This window comes from Lynx canadensis, chromosome D3, assembly GCF_007474595.2.
Source record: "Lynx canadensis isolate LIC74 chromosome D3, mLynCan4.pri.v2, whole genome shotgun sequence".
Taxonomy (NCBI): Eukaryota; Metazoa; Chordata; class Mammalia; order Carnivora; family Felidae; genus Lynx; species Lynx canadensis.
Window position 1 is genome coordinate 72,148,190 of NC_044314.2, and position 18,060 is coordinate 72,166,249.

Consider the following 18,060-nt stretch of genomic DNA (forward strand, 5'->3'; position numbering starts at 1 on the left):
TAGGCACTAAGCACAGTAATAACCTCATTGTCTGAGCACCCACTATGTTCCAGGCACTGTGCTAAGTGATTTACAAGCATTATTTTTTTCCATCCTCCCAATATCTCTCAAATGGGTACCAGCACTATCCCCATTTGTCAGAGGAGAAGATAAGGTTCTGAAAAGTGAAGTGACTCTCCCAAGGCTGCACAGTTAGTGAGAAGCAGAGCTGGATCTTCTGGACTCTAAACACTTCATACCAGGCTTCAAGAAAGATCTAGCAGCTAATTCTGTGCTCAGCTCCTTGAAGCAAGAGATTCCAAGCCCAGCTGGGCCACACCCTGATGTAACATATGACCAGTGCAGGGGCCTCAGTTCCCCTATTGGAACCATGGGGAAGATCCTCCTTACTCTGCAGCACTGAGGTAAGGATGCTGGTGACCTTGAGAAGGATTTGCAAGCTATGAGATAGGACAGGCACTCTCAAAGGCTCAGAAATGGGGGACCAAGGGAAAGAATTAATCCTTTCTAGTCTCCCTAGCAAGTATCAGATCAACCATGGAGAGACTGGAGTAGGGAAAGTGAGTGAGGGATAGTTGCATTGGAAAGGCTCTGGGTTAAGGGAACTACTCAGAAGCTAAGAAGTGAAGAAGTGGTCCCAGCCCTCCCCTAGGACCTGACCTTCACCACAGTCTGTCCGTCCATAAAGAGTTGGGCAGAACTGCCTCTAGAGTCCAATGGATCAGAGTTCAAGTCTCAGTGCCACCCATCTCCACTGGGCATCCTTTGGACTTCCCCTCTCTTCATGTCAGTCTTCCCAACTGTGAAATGGAGGTGATAACAAGAGCCTCATCAGGACTGTAGTGAAGACAAGCCTTGCCCAAGGATATTGGTTGAATAATTATCTCCTGGCACCTTGTCTGCAAGGCTTCTAGTCTGGAAGGAGAGACTATATATAAAGTGTCTGGCACAGGTAGGTGCCCACTGGATGGATGGAAGGAAAGAAGGAAAGAAGGAAAGAAGGAAGGAAGGAAGGAAGGAAGGAAGGAAGGAAGGAAGGAAGGAGAAAAGGTAGGAAGGAGAGGGAAAAAGAGGGAAGGGGAGGGGAGGGAGGAAGGAAGGAAGGTATGGATGGATGTGATGAGTATCTTACTCTAAGTCACACAGTCTGGAAGTAACTATTCCTGACCTCACACTGGGCACCAACGAAAGCACAAGAGTTGGTTAGAGAGAGGCACTCCCTGAGCAAAGGTTTGGAGTTAGGAATTATTACAGCATGGATAAGACACTGGTCTCACTTGCTCAACAGGATCCTATGAGGAAGGGGATCTGATTACAGGCTCTCCCAGAGTCCTTTGGGGCAAACCCAGCAGTTTGTATGGGGAGTAAGGCCCCACAGCCCAGAGGAGCAGGCAGGAGCAAGCCCAGCCTGGGGGTCAGGCCTCAGAGGGCCTGGTATGGCCATATTTGGTTTTCAAGGAACTGGGAGGCTTCTTACCAGCTCTGCTGCCCACGCACGGGAGTAAGGCCACCCACAGTTGCTGAGTCAGGCAGACAGCTGGGGTCGGGAGCAGAGGCCCCACAAACAGGCGACTGTAGCACAGTTGTCCAGAGCCTGGTCTCTAGAGTCAAGAAGATGTGGATTCAAATCCTGCCTGACTCTGATAACTGTGTGACTAGGCCAGCCACATCACCTTTCAGAGATTCTGTTTCCTTTACCTGTAAAATAAAATGACAGCAGTAAGGACGAGCACCATGACTGAGTTTGCTATGTGCCAGTCTGTGCTGAGGGTTCTGCCTGCATTATCTTGCTTAATTCTCATCACGATAGAGAAGTATTTTTATTGTACCCATGAAACACAACACGTGAGACCAGTGTTTCTCATTTGTGCCTCAATAATTCCTGATCCCAAGCCTTTGCTACAGTCTCCTCCACCTGGAGTGCCTCTCTCTCCCTCACCAGCTCTATGTGTTCTTTGGTGTCCAGTACGGGATTCTGACTGTGGGACATGGCTATCCCCAGACGAGGAAGCTGAGGCACAGAGAAGCGAGGTCACATGCAAGTAAGAGACATAGCTAGGAATAGCTAGGAAGTACGGAGCAACTTCCCCACCTTCCCATTCTATGATATCATCACTTCCCTACTCAAATACCTCCACCTGCCCCTATAAAACAATTCTCCCCTTTTCCAGTTTCCAATTTGCTGCCAAAGCCTAACAAAGCCTGCTCAGGCCCTCCTAACTGCCCCATGCAGAAGGTAGGCTAGACAGCACCGCCATTTTATGGATGGGAAAACCGAGGCTCCGAGAACTAAAGCAACTTGCCTGAGAATTAGCAACCAGCCAGAGGGGCAACCAGAATTAGGCTGCAATGCTGACTCCCATTCCAGTGCTCTCTCCATCACAGTAAGCTGACCCTCCACGTTTTGAGAAGAGAGCTTTCACCTCTCCTCCCAGTCAAGCCACCTCTAGACAGATGTAAGGATAAAAGAGAAAATGGGGGTGCCTGGGTGGCTCAGATTCTTGATTCTGGCTCAGGTCATGAACCCAGGGTCATGGGATCTAGCCCATGTCAGGCTCCATGCTGAGCGTGGAGCCTGCTTAAGATTTTCTCTACCCCGCTCCCCGCCCCTCTCTCCCTCCACCTCCTCCCCCACTCATGCTCTCTCTCTAAAATAAATAAAATATTTTTTAAAAATTAAAAAAAAAAGAGAAAATGAATCTGAGGCCCACTTGAAAGGAAAGGTCAGGCAAGACTAGTAGGGCATTTCGCAGATAGATAAAGAAATCTGGCCTGATTTGAAAATCATAAAAGAATGAAGTGAATGAACAAGCTATAACAGTTCTGAATCAGATCATCCCCTCATGACATGCAGGAGACCAGAACAGCTTTCTAACTCATTAGCTCATCTCATTCGTTTCGGAGGTACCTCTTGCCCTACCATGTGTCGGTAGCCGTGCTGTGCTGAGAGCCAGGCGAGAACTCTGCCCCAGAGGAATCATTACCTGGGTGCTTCCCAGACTCGGGGATTTTACATCCCAGTAAAGTGTTCTCCCCAAATGCGGCCACATTATGTTATTTGTCAAAGAACATTAAAGAAAAGGAAAAATAAAGCATTACTTTCTACTCTCACCAAAAAATTTAATAAGGACTAATCTCAGAATCTAGCAATTAAAAAAAATTACCTTTATAACTCACCACATTGTTCTAGTTTTCTCCCTAGCCGCAGGCCGATGCAAACTGTATCTAAGTGGGCATTTGGCAATTCCCAGATGAGTGGGAGAGAGAAAACATCTACAGAAATCATTCAGAGTAGCTATATTCTTTGGGAGTCTTTGGGTTGAGAGCTACATAAAACTATCCTGGCTACCTTAATACAGATTTTTGGGGAAGGGATTTTATTGGTAGATTGGATTCTAGGGATTATGTAGTAGACAGTAGGGTCAACCAACCAACCTACACCTGGCAAGGACAGAAAACTCCAAAAACAAATAGAATTAGGTCTCTCTCGGTTACACTCTCGCTCTCTGCTTCTCTCTGTTACCGTTCTTCCCTCTCTAGTGGCAGATAGGGTTCCCCCACGTAGCAGAGAAAGTGATGGCTAACAGCTTCCATGTTTCATAACTCATGCCACCATAGACAGATCAATTAACTTCTCAGTTCCAGTAGGGGGGAGGGGAGGGATCCCGGAAAGTGTCTGATTGGCCCAACTGAGTCAGGTGTCTATCCCTGGACCAATCAACTGTGGCTTGGGATTGGTCTGTAAAAACATGGCAGCTTCCATGAAAAGTCATGGTTGGAGTCAGAAGAGGGAAGAAGATCTAGGCCAGAGGACTGGGCGGAAAATACCACAAATGTCCATTGTGGAGATGGTAAATGCCCTAATAAAGGTGCAGATAAAGTATCACAGGAGTTCAAGGGAAGATGACATGATTTCTAGCTGTGGAGATCAAGTAGACCTTCTTGGAAGAAGATCTGAGCTGAGAATATGTGGAATATACAGAGATTCTAAACGTCATTTCAAATTCAAAGAGAAAAATAATAAGTACTGGTAGAGGAGAAGGTGTCATCTGAAGAAGCTATATATTAATGCTTTACTTTGTCAAGATTTTTATTATTTTTAAAAAATGAGATATAATTCATATATCAAATTTATAAAATATTTTATTATGAAATAACTTTAGACTTATAGAAAGTTGCAAAAGTAGTTCAGAGTTCTGCTAAAGTCTTCACCTTCTGTACCCCTCACCTAGTTCCCCCTAATATTAACATCTTACACGACCTTGATACAACAATCAGAACCAGGAAATTACCACTAATAGAATACTATCAACTAACCAACAGAGCTTGTTTGAATTTTGCCAGTTTTATTTTTGCTGTAATCCAGAATCCCACATTGCATTTAATTGTTATGTCTGCTTAGTCTCCTCTAATCTGTGACAGTTCCCCCAATCTCTCTTTTCTCTTGTAACCTTGACACTGAAGAGTGATGGTAAGTCATTTTACAAAATAGCCCTCAATTTGAATGTCTAATGTTTTCTCATAATTGGATCAAGATTATGCATTTTTGGCAAGAATGCCACAGAAGCAATGCTGTACCCTTCTTAGTGCATCATTCAGGGGCTATATTCTGTCAACGTGATTTATTACCAGTGATGTTAACATCGATCACTTGCTTAAGGAGGCATCTGGCAAGTTTCTCTGTTGAAAAGGGCCCGTTTGTAATTAGTAAGCATCTTGTGGGGGAGATAGTTAAGACTACACAAAAATATAAATTTCTCATCATTTAAAAAGTGCTATCAAATGTACACTTTCTACTTTTATTCCGCAAACATCAGCTGTACACCCACTAAGCACTGGCCCAAGATAATGACTTGGTTATGTATGGCCCCATGACCTTGCTAGACCGTAGGATCCTTATCTGTAAAATGGGTATAATTCTGTCTTACCACCCAGGGCTGCCAAGGATAAAGTAGAACCATGCTTGTTGAAAGTATTCTGTAATGCTAGCTGGGATTTTTCATTCTCCTTCTGGGGATCTCCACTTTGTTGTCACTTCCACCTATCATAGGTCTTCATTTCCATCCTGCCTGCATCCATGCCTGCAGGCTTCTGTCTGTTCTCACTGACCAGACTCCCTCAGCCTATTTGCCAAGCCTTATTTGTGATGTCATTTAATAAGTTTTGGAGACAAAAGGTGAGCCCTGTAGAGGCTGACAATTTCCTCCAGAATCTCTGCTTATAATTTTGGGAGGTGTCTCAAGGTGTTGAGTGACACCTGGGACCCATGGGTGGCAGGTGGGAGGTCCTTTCTTCCATGATAGAAATAGGTGGAAGAAGTAGGAATTGCCTTCCTCCAATAATGTGTTGGCCCTGAAAAGGAAACTCTCACACCCCACAGAGTATTGAACAAGCTTGGATGGATACTTGTCTCTTACAGAGAGCTCTAACATGGGCATACTTTATTTATTTATGCATTTATGTATGTACGTATTTATTTATTTATTTAGGAGAGAGAGCAGAAAGAGAAGGAGAGAGAGAATCTTAAGCAGGCTCCATGCCCAGTGCAGAGCCCGACATGGGGCTTGATCTCATGATGGTGAGATGACCTGTGCCAAAGTCAAGAGTCAGATGTTTAACAGACTGAACCACTCAGGCACCCCTAAGATGGGCATACTTTAAATTAACAACTTCATAATGCCAAAGGATGAGCTCACCCCTGACTCAACCTCCTAATTTCTAATTTGAGAACAAGACTTTAGCAAACCAAGAAAGAGGCACAAGTTAAGTAGCAGGTCTCACTAACCTTAGCTGTCACAGTCACTCCTGAGGCTGAATTCAACCTTTTTAATTTTTTTTCCTAACATGTATTTATCTTTGAGAGAGAGAAAGAGAGAGAGTGGGAGTAGGGGAGGGGCAGAGAGAGAGGTAGACACAGAATGCGAAGCAGGCTCCTGGCTCTGGGCTGTCAGCACAAAGGCCAACATGGGGCCTGAACTGACGAATCGCGAGATCATGACCTGAGCCAAAGTCAGATGCTTAACTGACTGAACCACCCAGGCGCCCCGAATTCAGAGACAGGAGCCATCCATGCTTGGCTGGTTCTTTGTACCAGATCATTATGAAGATCAATATGATAGAGGATGAAAGTGCTTTGGAACTTCTATAGGACCAAGTCAATATTGCTTCTCCCATTCTGTCCCAAGGGCAGCTTTTAGGAATTGCTTGCCCAGAGCAAAGAAGGAAGGTTGAAGCCCCCCAGCTCTGACATCAGCACGAGCCACCCTCTGCCTTCCTTCAGCCAAGCAGATGAGCACCTCAAAATAGAGCCCTCTAAGTAGAGACCCAGCAGCATACAGGGCATTCCCTCCATGGTCCTGAGCAGTTTCCTCCTGGACAAGTCACAGGCCTGGGTTTCTCCCACCCATCTAATATCTGGGACACAAGCTGCTGTAGGTTGGACTCTTGCCCCACTAGCACCTGGGCAGGAATTTGTAGCAGCAGCTCAAGACTATTTGCCAATTTTATTGACCTCTCCCCAGTGGGCCCTGGGAAACACCATCCCCTGTAGACCACTAAGGCAACAGCTCTTCTCAAAGGCCTAGTAACCTTCAGGTTTAAGAGACTTCCTCCCTCCTATCACCCAGTTGATTCTTGTGGCCACAAACCCAAACTACAATGTGCACATGAATCCCCCTGAAAATCTTTTTGAAATACAGATTCTGGTTCGGTAGGTTTGGGGTGAGGCCTAAGACTGTGTTTCCACCAAGTGCCCAGAAGATGCCAAAGCTGCTGGTCCACAGACCACACTCTGAATGCAAGAAGTGTTTACTTCTAACCAACAGGCTGATCACAAGGAGGTCTGGAAAGCAGAAAACAATTTGAACTGAAACAACGCCTTTGTTGTTTCTACCTTGAAGTTTTTATAATCTTGATACCACTTCTGATGGCCTTCCAGCAGAGTCTCATTTTGGTCAATGTGATCCAGGGAGGTTTCTAGTTTTTGCAAACAAAGGACCTTTCCAAATACCACAAAGCAGTTTGCCCCCCAAGGTCAGAAAGGTTTACTCTCCCTCAGTCCACTCCTTATCTTCCAGCCCCAACCACCACAGCCTGGTTAGAGCCATCTGCTTCTCAAAAGAATCAAGTCCTTAGTAGGGGGACATTTAAATCTCCAACAACATAAAAGGGGTTTTCAAACATTACCCTGGGGATTCCTTATTGCCCTCTCTTAATATTTTTCCAGAAAGAGGGGCATCTGGGTGCCTCAGTTGGGTAAGTGTCTGACTTCAGCTCAGGTCATGATCTCACAGTTCTTGAGTTTGAGCCCCACGTCAGGCTCTGCGCTGACAGCTCAGAGCCTGGAGCCTGCTTGAGATTCTGTGTCTCCCTCTTGCTCTCTGCCCCTCCCCCATTCCTACTCTGTCTCTCTCTCTCTCAAAAATAAAATAAAAACATTGAAAATATATTTTTTTCCAGAAAGAGACCTGAGGTTCCTTTCTGAGCTTCAGTCCCTTGTTCTCCTCCCAGCCCCTTAGCTGTCTTGTGCATTAATTAGCTGGTAACTAATTACTCCCTAATTGTCAACCAGCTGACCCATTACAGGTTCCCACCCACATCAGTGACAGGACAGGGGGGTCAGGGCGAACCCCCTTCCTTTTGGCAGAGACCTGGCTGGGTTTACTTCTCCTGACCCTGCCCCCAGAAGGGGGAGTTATCCACCTGATTGGTCAGATTCCAGAATCCTGACTGGTCTTTGGTGGGGTGTAAGGCATTCTTTCCAAGATCCCAATCTCCACAGGTCCACTGGGGACTTAGGGCGGAACCCCTTGCAGGATTCACTTCAGAAGGGAGCAGCTACCCTGGGGGAATGCAGACCCAGGCTGGAGACGAGGGAGAAATAAAAATGCAGATTACCCTGTGAAATTTCCCGATTTTCAAAGGTCAACAACAAATTCAAAAAGTGTTTTTTTAATTTTTTTCTAATGTTTATTTCTTTATTTTGAGAGAGAGAGAGAGAGAGAGTGTGTGTGTGTGTGTGTGTGTGTGTGTGTGTGCATGCGCCAGCGGGGGAGGGGAAGAGAGAGATGGGGAGAGGGAGAGAGAATCCCAGACAGGCTCTGCACTCTTAGCTCGGAGGCTGATGCAGAGCTTGATCTCACAAACCATGAGACCATGACCTGAGCCAAAATCAAGAGTTAGATGCTTAACGAACTGAGCCACCCAGGTGCCCTTAAAATTTTTTTTAAATTTTATTTTAGAGAGAGAGCACGCACAAGCGGGGGAGAGAGGCAGAGGGAGAGAGAGAGAGAGTCTTGAGCAGGCTCCATATTCAGTGAGGAGCCCAAGGTGGGGCTCGATCCCACAACCCTGGAATCATGACCTGAGCTGAAATCAAGAGTCAGACGCTCAAACGACTGAGCTACCCAGGTGCCCCCAAAAAGCTTTTTAAAAGCCCTGTAGGCCAGACACATGTCTATGGGCAGGACCTGGCCCAATGGGCACCATGGGTACGGTGAGGTTTGGTGAATATCTAGAGGTGTAAGGGTGATGGAGAGGAGTGAGGAAGGATGCTACCTACATCCCGGATTCTGGAACACCCTTACTGGCAAAGACGTGCTCCAGGAGGAACTCACTGCCACAGGCATATTGAGCAGATGTGCTCCAGGAGGAACTCACTGCCACAGGCATATTGCAAGGTTCTGTGCGAGGTTGGGGGTTACAAAGCACACTGTGAGGTTTCACACTTCTCCAAGGCAGGATGGGCAAATGGCAGGAGACCTGGGTTCTAGTCCTGGCTTGCCCTCCTGTAATTACTTTGTGTCCTCAGGCTAGTTCATCATCTCTGGGATTCACACACAGCCTGTGTTAGCAACAGGTTAACGAAATCATGTGAGGAAAGATTATGAAGGACCTTGAGTGTCTGTGTAGGGAGTTTGGGCTGGATCTGATTAGGGGGTAGAAGCCACTGCAGGTTCTTGAGCAAGGGAATGACATTCTGAGTAAAGTATTTCAGGAAAATCAATCAGGCCACCAGTGCAGAGAAGAGGGTCCCATATCATCCAGGTGTGGTGTCGTGAGACAGCAACTAAAGCTTATGCAAATCAGATCTTATCATCCCTAGCTCAAAAGCCTTCAGTGGCTCCCTACAGTCCTCACATTGAAGTCCTTCTTACTGTGGTCCATAGGCAGGACCAACTTCACAGGTGTATGATCTGTGCAGTTCCCCAGGGCCCCGTGCTTGGGTTAATGCTCTACTGTTACCATCTTGAAATTCTTAATTGTTTGTTTGTTTGTTTGCTTTTTTAACAAGGGGCTTCATGTTTTCATTTTGCACCAGACCCCACAAATTATATGGCTAGTACCACCCATAGGGACCCTTTGGTCTGGTTCCTGCTCCCCTCTCCCTTCTCATTCCCACCCCCCTCCCCCCACTCTCTTACCCTTCAAACTCCAGTCACAGACTGTCAGCTCCATAATACCTGTCAAGTCTCAGCATATGCTCACGAACCTCTGACTGACTGGCTGCAAAGGGAGGCTCAGAGATGGGTTAAATGGGGAAGAAGGGGAGGCCACCTCTTTCCCATCTTGGACCTTTCCTTCTGTGTGAGCAGACATTTTCAGAATGCCCAGACCACACACCCAGCAGGGTCTGCTCGGGCTCTGGCCTTTCCCCAGCTGGAGCCCATTAGCTCCAGACCCTCTTGCCCTGCCCCTTTCTCAGTGATGGGACAATCCTAGAAGTGGATTGGGAAGGGAATGAATTTTACAGGGCCAAACTGTAGTCTAAAGGAAGCAATAATGAGGGCATTTTAGACTTCTGTCAGCAGAATAGACATGGGTGCTTGGGGGCTTTGTGCTTATAAAGGTTTGTTGAGTGACTAATATACAACCGAGGGAATTTTTTCTTCTCTTAACCAAGTAAATAAAACCATTCACACACACCACAAGAGGTAGGAGGAAGGGACAGAATTTGCACAAAACATAATAAATGTGCTGACCCTGGCAAGGTAAGATCAGAAATAACATCACATCTGTCCAGGTGGCTCACATTTATTAGGCAGTGCCCACATACCAGGATCTAAGCTAAGCTCTTGACGCACATAAGCTCCTGAATGTTCACCCCACCCTATGAGGTTGGAACTATTCCTCTCCCCATTTTGGGGATGAGAAAGCTGAAGCCCAGAGAAACTAAGTAACTTGCCTAATGTCACACAGTGAAGAAGTGAGAGTTGAGACTTATACCCAGACCTGTCCAACTCTAGATCTGTCCTGAATGCTTCACTACCACAAAATAGCTACTAACTGGCTCGCTGTATGATTTCAGGCAAATTCCTCAACCTCTCTGAGCCTCAGATTCTTCACCTATAAGTTGTCCCTTATTTAAACCACCCTGTGCTAGGTGCTGGTAATAATTTTTTTTTGATGTTTACTTTTGAGAGAGACAGAGACAGAATGTGAGTGGGTTGGGGTAGAGAGAGAGGGAGACACAGAATCCAAAGCAGGCTCCAGTCTCTGAGCTGTCAGCACAGAGCCTGACACAGGGCTCAAACTCATGAACTGTGAGATCATGACCTGAGCTGAAGTGGGACACTCAACCGACTGAGCCATCCAGGCACCCCTGGAATTAATTCTTTTTAGATATTAGGTCTCTGCTTGACCCTTCATGACAGCCTGGTGAGAGAGAGAATGTGGCAGAAACAATGCTTTATGTTCTCCACCATATTCCCTCTTCCTGGGCACAAAGGAAGGGCGCATCCTCATCTTCCCTTGCAGTTAGTAGAGTCATGTGGCTACATTCTGGCCAATGAAATGACATGTCACCCCTGGGCAAAGCAATTAAGAGTAGGTGAGCCTCATTTGATTTTTAGGCTCCCTTTCCACATGCAGAAGATTCAAAAATGGATTCCAGGGAGGGCCTGAAGGAGTCATTGCTTGGAAGAGAGGTGCCTACCAAGAGAAATGGGTTGGGAGAGGGCTGCTCTTTATCAGACTTTATGTGAGTAAAAAATAAACTCTGCTTGGGTTAAGCCACTGAGATTTTCAGTTTGTTACATTAATTACACTGAATGAAACTGTATACCAGGGGGGACCTGGCTGGCTCAGTTGGAAGAGCATGTGACTCTTGATCTCAGGGCCATGAGTTCAAGCCCCACGTTGGGTGTAAACATTACTTAAATAAATAAATAAACTAAAAAAAAAGGGGGGGGACATCTGGGTGGCTCAGTCAGTTGAACATCTGACTTCATTTCAGGTCATGATCTCACAGTTAGTGAGTTCGAGCCTTATATCGGGCTCTGCTCTCAGCACAGAGCCCACTTCAGATCCTCTGTCTTCCTCTCTCTCTACTCCTCCCCCACCTCTCAAAGACAAATAAACATTAAAAAAACAAAACAAAACTGGGGGCCCCTGGGTGGCTCAGTTGGTTGAGCATCCAACTTCAGCTCAGGTCATGATCTCACAGTTCGTGGGTTCAAGCCCTGTGTCAGGCTCTGCTCTGGCAGTGTGGAGTCTGCTTAGGATTCCCTCTCTCTGCCCCTCCCCCATTTGTACTCTCTCTCTCAAAATAAGTAAACTTAATAAAAACCGTATGCCAGTTATTAATTGCTACAGCAATGCTGCATAACAAATCACCCCAAACTGAGTGCAATAAAACAGTAACCATTTATTTAACTCATGATTTCATGGATTGACAATTTGGGCTGGGCTCAGCCAAAGGTTCTTCTGGTCTTAACTGGGCTTATTCATCTGTGGTCAGCTGTTGGATCAGCTGGCGACTGACTAGCACAGCCTCAGCTAGGACAACTCATTCCTGTTCCAGTGGTCTCTCATCCTCATGCAGGACAGCCCAGATTTGTTCATGTGACAGCTGAGAAGGTTCCAACAGAACAAGCAGAAGCTACAGGATCTCTTAAAGTCCAGGCTCAGAACTGGCAGTGTCAACTTCCCTGAATTCTATGGGCCAAAATTAGTCATATGGCTGAGCCCTGATGCAGGGGGTAAGGAAATAGATTCTCCTGATGGGACGGGGTTTCAAGGTCACATTGCAAATGGGCTTGCTTACAGGGAGGCAAAGCATTGAAGTTTTCTTTTTTTTAATGTTTATTTTTGAGAGGGGGGAGGGGCAGAGAGAGAGGGAGACAGAGGATCTGAAGCAGGCTCTGCACTGACAGCACAGAACCCAATTCAGGACTCGAACTCAAGAACTATGAGATCATGACCTGAGCAGAAGTCAGACACTTAATGGACTGAGCCACCCAGGCACTCCACATTGAAGTAATTTTTGCAAACTATCTACTACAGGAAGTATTAGTGCCCCCATTTGAAAGACAAGGAAACTGAGGCCCAGGAAGATGAAGTAGATAGTGAATGGAAGAATTGGGATTTAAGCAAAGCCTGAAGCACTCTTCAAGCCCCAAGGTTTGCTAGTGACTGTGAGAAACGGACCTCTTCGTCCAGAAGGAACCTTTCCACCTCTGCAAGCTGAACCTAGACTCTAGCACCCTAGCCTCCTGGGGGAAGAGGTCCCAAAATCTGGAACTTGCTCTAGCCTTTGGAAGAACAGGGCATCCTTACAGAAATTTGAGACTGCAGAACATCTTGAGCTCCAAGCCTGAAGCGTCTGTGACTGCAGTAAAGTGGGGCTAGCAGATGATCCTTCCCCTCCTGGCCTTCATACATCAGATGTCCCTAAAGACCTACTTTGCTGTGTGACCCAGGCATAGCCCACACCCCACTCTGTGCCTCAGTATCAGGAAGCAAACTGTAAAGAGAGAAGAGTTCAGCCTCTGGAATCACAGCACTGGCCTCCAATCCTGACTCTTGCTGTTTGTCCTGGGCAAGTCCCTTCTCCTCTCTGAGCCTCACATTTCTCTCTCTTCTATAAAACAGGTACAAGAAGAGTCCCCACCATGGAGGCTGCTGTAAGAATTGAATGAGTGTGGGGCACCTGGATGGCTCAGTCAGTTAAGTGTCTGACTTCAACTCAGGTCATGACCTCACAGTTCGTGAGTTCAAGCCCCGCGTCAGGCTCTGTGCTGACAGCTCAGAGCCTGGAACCTGCTTCCGATTCTGTGTCTCCCTCTCTCTCTGCCCCCTGCCCTGCTCACACTCTGTCTCTCAAAAAGTGAATAAACATTAAAATAAAATTAAAAAGGAAAAAGAATTGAATGAGTGAATACATAATGTAAATGCACGATGTAAACAACCCACTATCCTCAAGGTGGGCGCCTACTATCTGGCAGGTGGTATTAGTATCATCTCAACCAAACCCCCATTTTACAGAGAAGAAAACAGAAGTTAAGGCAGGTGATGCAATTTTCCAAAGCCACACAGCTAAGAGCAGTGATGTCCCAGCATACTCAGGTTTATCTGATTCCAGAAGCCAAGGTCCTAACTTCCCTAGAGTTTGAGAGTCCTGGGTTAGAGTTTGAGAGTCCTGGGTTTGAGTCTCAACTCTGCCCCTTCAGCCACATGACTTTGGGCAAGTCCCTTTTCTCTTTGGGTCTTTTTTTCCTCATAAAAATAAATGATTTTCCCATAATACCTCAAATGGGAAAATACACAGAAAATGCTTAGTGCAGCATCCAGGACAGACATGTATATGCTCAGCAATTAGAGGCTGCCATAATCATTAGAGGAGAGTTGCTTAAGTCTCTGTGCCTCAGTTTCTCTATCCATCAAATAGCGTTAATAATAGTCTTATCTTATTGGAGTGGCCATGAGGAATAAGTGAGTTACTGTGAGCTAAGCTTTAGCACAAAGCTTGGCACATGCATATACTTCATAAGCACTCGCTTTTATTTTTAAAGTCCTGAAACCTGTTTCAGGCCAGCACAAGACAGTAGGGGACCCTAGCAATCCACTGGCTGCAGCTCCAGGCATTGCCTTTGCTGCCACTCAGCTATTATTAGGCCCAGAGTCCTCCTTTCAAATCCAGATGGGGAGCTAGAAGGGTGGGCAGGGCTGGGCCTGGCTGGCGGATGGCTGGGAAAGCTGCTTGGAGGCCGGTTTGGGTTTGGGCCCCACCCCGCCTGCCCTCCCTCGCCTGCAGCCGGTCCAGCTGCCACGTCTACACTTGGCTCTGAGGTCTGCACCAAACACTCCCTCCCACTGTGGCCGCCTCCTCTGGGAAGGTTCAGAACATTTCCACAGCCTCAGCACTTTACCCACTCCAGAGAGACCAGGTCTGCGTGGAAACTATGAATTGGACACTGCTCACCTCTGGAGCCTGCAAAGGGGCCATCTACGCTCTGGCATAGAGGTCTTCATGCTTTCAATGAGATCTATTGGGTCCATCAAGGAGAAAGGGACACACAGCTGGGTTCAAATCCCAGCCCTGTCACCAACATGCTGTGTCAACTTGGACAAGTGACCTTCCCTCTCTGAGCTTCAGTTTCTTTATCTATCAAATGGATATAATCTTAGCACCTACTGCACAGGGTGGTGATGATGATTAAATGAGTGAATGGCACATAATAGGCACTCAATATGTGCCAGCTATTGTTATTTCATGCTTGGGCGTGCCAAGCCAAGGGGGAAATAAGAGATTTGGGATGCTAGGGATCTGGGGTGCAGAGTGGCTCCACATCCAAATTGCTATGTGACCTGAAGCCTGTTCCTTGTCCTCTCTGGGACTCAGATTATCTATTTGGATCATAACGCAGGCATCTAGGATTCTGTGATGCCAAGATGCAGCAGCTATGCTGAATAGTTAAGAAATAGGATAAGGGCCCATGTGGGCAGGTACAGATCCCAAATGGCAAAAAGCAGGGTACTATGGTTAAGAATAAAGATTCTGGGTTCAAATCCTGCATGAAGTGCTAGCAAGGCTTGGCCTCACTGAGCCTGTCTCCTCTTCTGTATAATGATGGTCCTACCTCACAGGGCTCAAGCTGTGAGGGTCTTGGTAATAACAAAATAGCCTCTCATGTATTATAAGGGTGATCTAGAGCCATGCTCCAACCCATGGAGCCCCTGTCATGAACCTAGATGGATGTCAGGCATCAGGGAACTCCCAGAAATCACAAGAGGTCCAGGCCAGCCCATCCAGAATCCTCTCCTTTTTCCATGAGGCTGAGTTCCTGGGGTTCATCACTGCATTACTTATTTTGAGAGAGAGAGTACAAATGGGGGAGGGGCAGAGAGAGGGAATCCTAAGCAGACTCCACACTGCCAGAGCAGAGCCTGACACAGGGCTTGAACCCACGAACTGTGAGATCATGACCTGAGCTGAAGTTGGATCCAACTGATCTCACCCATGCCTAACCCTACATCCCTCCCTGTAACCAGCAGCCCCCTGGATGCCCTCATAGACCCAAGGTTCTGGCCTTGGCTGGCCTCACAGGTACTTGTGAACGTATCCCAAGGTGGGGCCTCCCTGAAAGTCCTGGTATTTTATGTTGTCTAGTCTGGGGGGAGAGAACTTAGGGAGCTCAGGCCATAATTCCTACATTGTGCAGATAAGAAAATCAAGGCTCTGAGAGGACCAAATCTTTGCCTGGGGCAGAGTCAGGGCTAAGACCCATCACCTTTCTTGCCTCCTGATCCCAGGCCTTGGCTGTTTTTGCAGGACCCTAGATGGGGGGGGGGGGGGGGTGGTGCGGAGAGGAAGCCAGGGTAATTCAGGGATCTGGCACTGCTGGCTTGGTAAAACATTTATTCTCAGACTCAAGCACTAGAGCAAAATATTACCCTTGGCCCCTGAGCTGCTCCAGCCACTCTCTGCTCTGCCAGTCCAGGATTAGATCTGGAGGGATCTGGATCCTTTCTATTATAGCCCCTTGCTCGGGAGGACCAGAAGCAGGCCAGTCCAATCCCATCCTTTTTCAGATGGATAGAATGAGGCCCAGGCCTCCCCAGTGCCTACAAGATATGTTCACTCTGCTCACCTGGCATTCAAGGCCCTTCACAGATGGGATGACCCTTATCTCCATTTCTTGCTCCATCCACAACCCATCTCTCCTCCTTTTCCTACTTACAAACCTCCTGTCCTTTACTCACACTATTCCCCTACCACAATGCCTTTCCCCCTCTTCTCTGGGTGATGAATTTCTATGCATCCTTCCTCAAGGATCGGTTTGCACATCACTTCCTCCAAGAAGTCTTCCAGGATTTCCCCCATCCTAGAGGCAGCAAGATGGAGGAAAGGGCCTTAGGCATGAGGCAGAATTCCACTCATTTGAGTGCTATTACCAGCCCAAGGTGCCTTCACCTCCCTAAGCTTCCTTCTCTGTAAAATCCAGGTAATACTTGTCTCGCACAGTGCTCAACTTGCAATAGGGTAAACCCTGTGTTTGACATGCAGCAGGTACTCAGATAATGCCAGGCCCTCCTCATGGGTTGTTTACTCCTTCCTAAACTGTGGCTGAAAGCTTCTCCAGCACTGCATGCGGCTACCCTTTGATCTTTGTTTCACCACCACCACTATTCCCCCCCCCCCCCTTTACAGGGAGGAAGGAAGAATCAGGCAGGTAGGTCTGGAAGAGGACCCCAGCCCTGAGGGCTTGACGGCAGGGAAGGACCCGAGCATCTCTTCCTTGCTGCAAACACCTGGTGAGCACGCGTGACAGATTAAGTAGGTGGGAGCACACTCAACTGTGTGGTTCCTCCCAGCCTGCAGGAAGGGGCGAGGGGTGAGGGGCGGGACTAGCTCGAAGCAAGCCATTCATTGGAGCAGACAGCCACATTCTCAGGCAGGCCCTGAGAATCCCAGCTAGCCTAGGTGTGCCCCACCCCAACGGGCTGTTCCAAGGGGCACCCCAGGTTTGAAGTAGAATCAAGTTAGCCTTGATTGGGCTCTGTTTGCTCCTCCTCCCATATGACCTTCACAAGTCTCTTCCCTCTCTATGTTTTGGTCTTCCCATGTGGAAAGTGGAACCACCTCTCAAGATGTGGGGATCAAAGAAGATGACACTTTTTAAGAGTCTGGGAGTCTCTCTAGATGGGGGTGAGGTGGGATGGGTGGTCCCAGAGGATCTGGACAGCAGGGCTGTGGGGCTCTGCTGGGACAGTACGCTGAAACCACTCCCCCACAACCCCACCTCACCATGGGTAAAAGCAGATTCTGGACTTAAAAGGTGTTGGTATGAATCACACAGTTCCACTACCTATCAGCTGTCGTCCTCAACTGTAAAATGGGGCATTAACAGTTGGGCTCAAAACAGTCGTTATAGGGATTATATGCCTGGTACATGGCAAGTGCAAAATAAATGTGTTGGTATTGTTTTTATTTGACATACAGGACTCCAGACCTCCCCTCCCGGGTTCCTTAAACAGGCAGGGTCCAGTGACCCTGGATCTGTGGATCTGTGGGAGGGTCCTGGGCCTCCAGCACGACATGAAGTGGCTTTCCCCAGTGGGTCTAAGCTCTTGGGTCCTCTGGCTGATTCCAGGTGTTGTCTTGGGCATGTTGTCTCTGGGCCTCAATTTCCCCCATTTGTTGAATGAGACCATGGACTCTGTATTCCCCATTTAGGACTAGCGCAACCAGAAGCGCACCCTCAGGGGGCTGGGGAGGGAAAAGCATGACAGATGAATGAAACGTCCGTTCAAAGGTGTATCGACTGGGGAAAAGTTACTGTGATTGATCCTGCTCCACCTGAGATGTTCTTTGTGATGCACCAACATAGGGTCGAGGTGCTGCCGGTCACAGTCCCTGCTCTGAGGTGGCCGGGACCAGGTGTCCCAAAAGCAGCCTGGGCGGCAGCCAAGCCCAAATGCTAACGCGAGAAGGGGGCGGAGTCGGGGGAAGGGACAGGGTCTCACGAACAAAGAGGATGGCGGAGAGGGGCAGTTCTGAAGATTCCGCGAATCTTCAGACGGACGGTCCCGAGCCACTTACCCCGGCTTTCGGCGCCCTCCCCGACTTTAGTGCAAAGCTGCGTCCTCCTGCCGACTACCGCCCAACCAGCCAAGGCCCCGGCGGCAGTGGCCCCAAGACTACAAGCCCCTACAGTCCTGCCCTCGAGGGGCGGGGCCTGCTACAGGGGCGTGGTCGTCAAATTGAATTTCCCCAATGGGGCACGAGGATGGGCGGGACCCTCCCAAGGATTGGCTGCCGTGGCGGCTCGGGGCAGGGCT

At 47.8% G+C, this 18,060-nt stretch overlaps 1 long non-coding RNA gene across 3 annotated transcripts in view; it reads right to left on the reverse strand.

The window, feature by feature from the left end:
- LOC115528406 overlaps positions 1 to 17,972 on the reverse strand; it is a 73,165-nt gene extending 55,193 nt beyond the window's left edge. For 2 of the 3 annotated variants that reach the window (XR_004344286.1, XR_004344285.1), the window contains exons 1-2: positions 17,822 to 17,972; positions 1,478 to 1,698 (exon numbers count right to left, since the gene is read on the reverse strand). This is a non-coding gene — a long non-coding RNA (uncharacterized LOC115528406). The remainder of the gene's footprint in view (positions 1 to 1,477; positions 1,699 to 17,821) is intronic. The other variant, XR_003973254.1, reaches the window with a different exon arrangement.
- Positions 17,973 to 18,060: the final 88 nt, after the last annotated feature.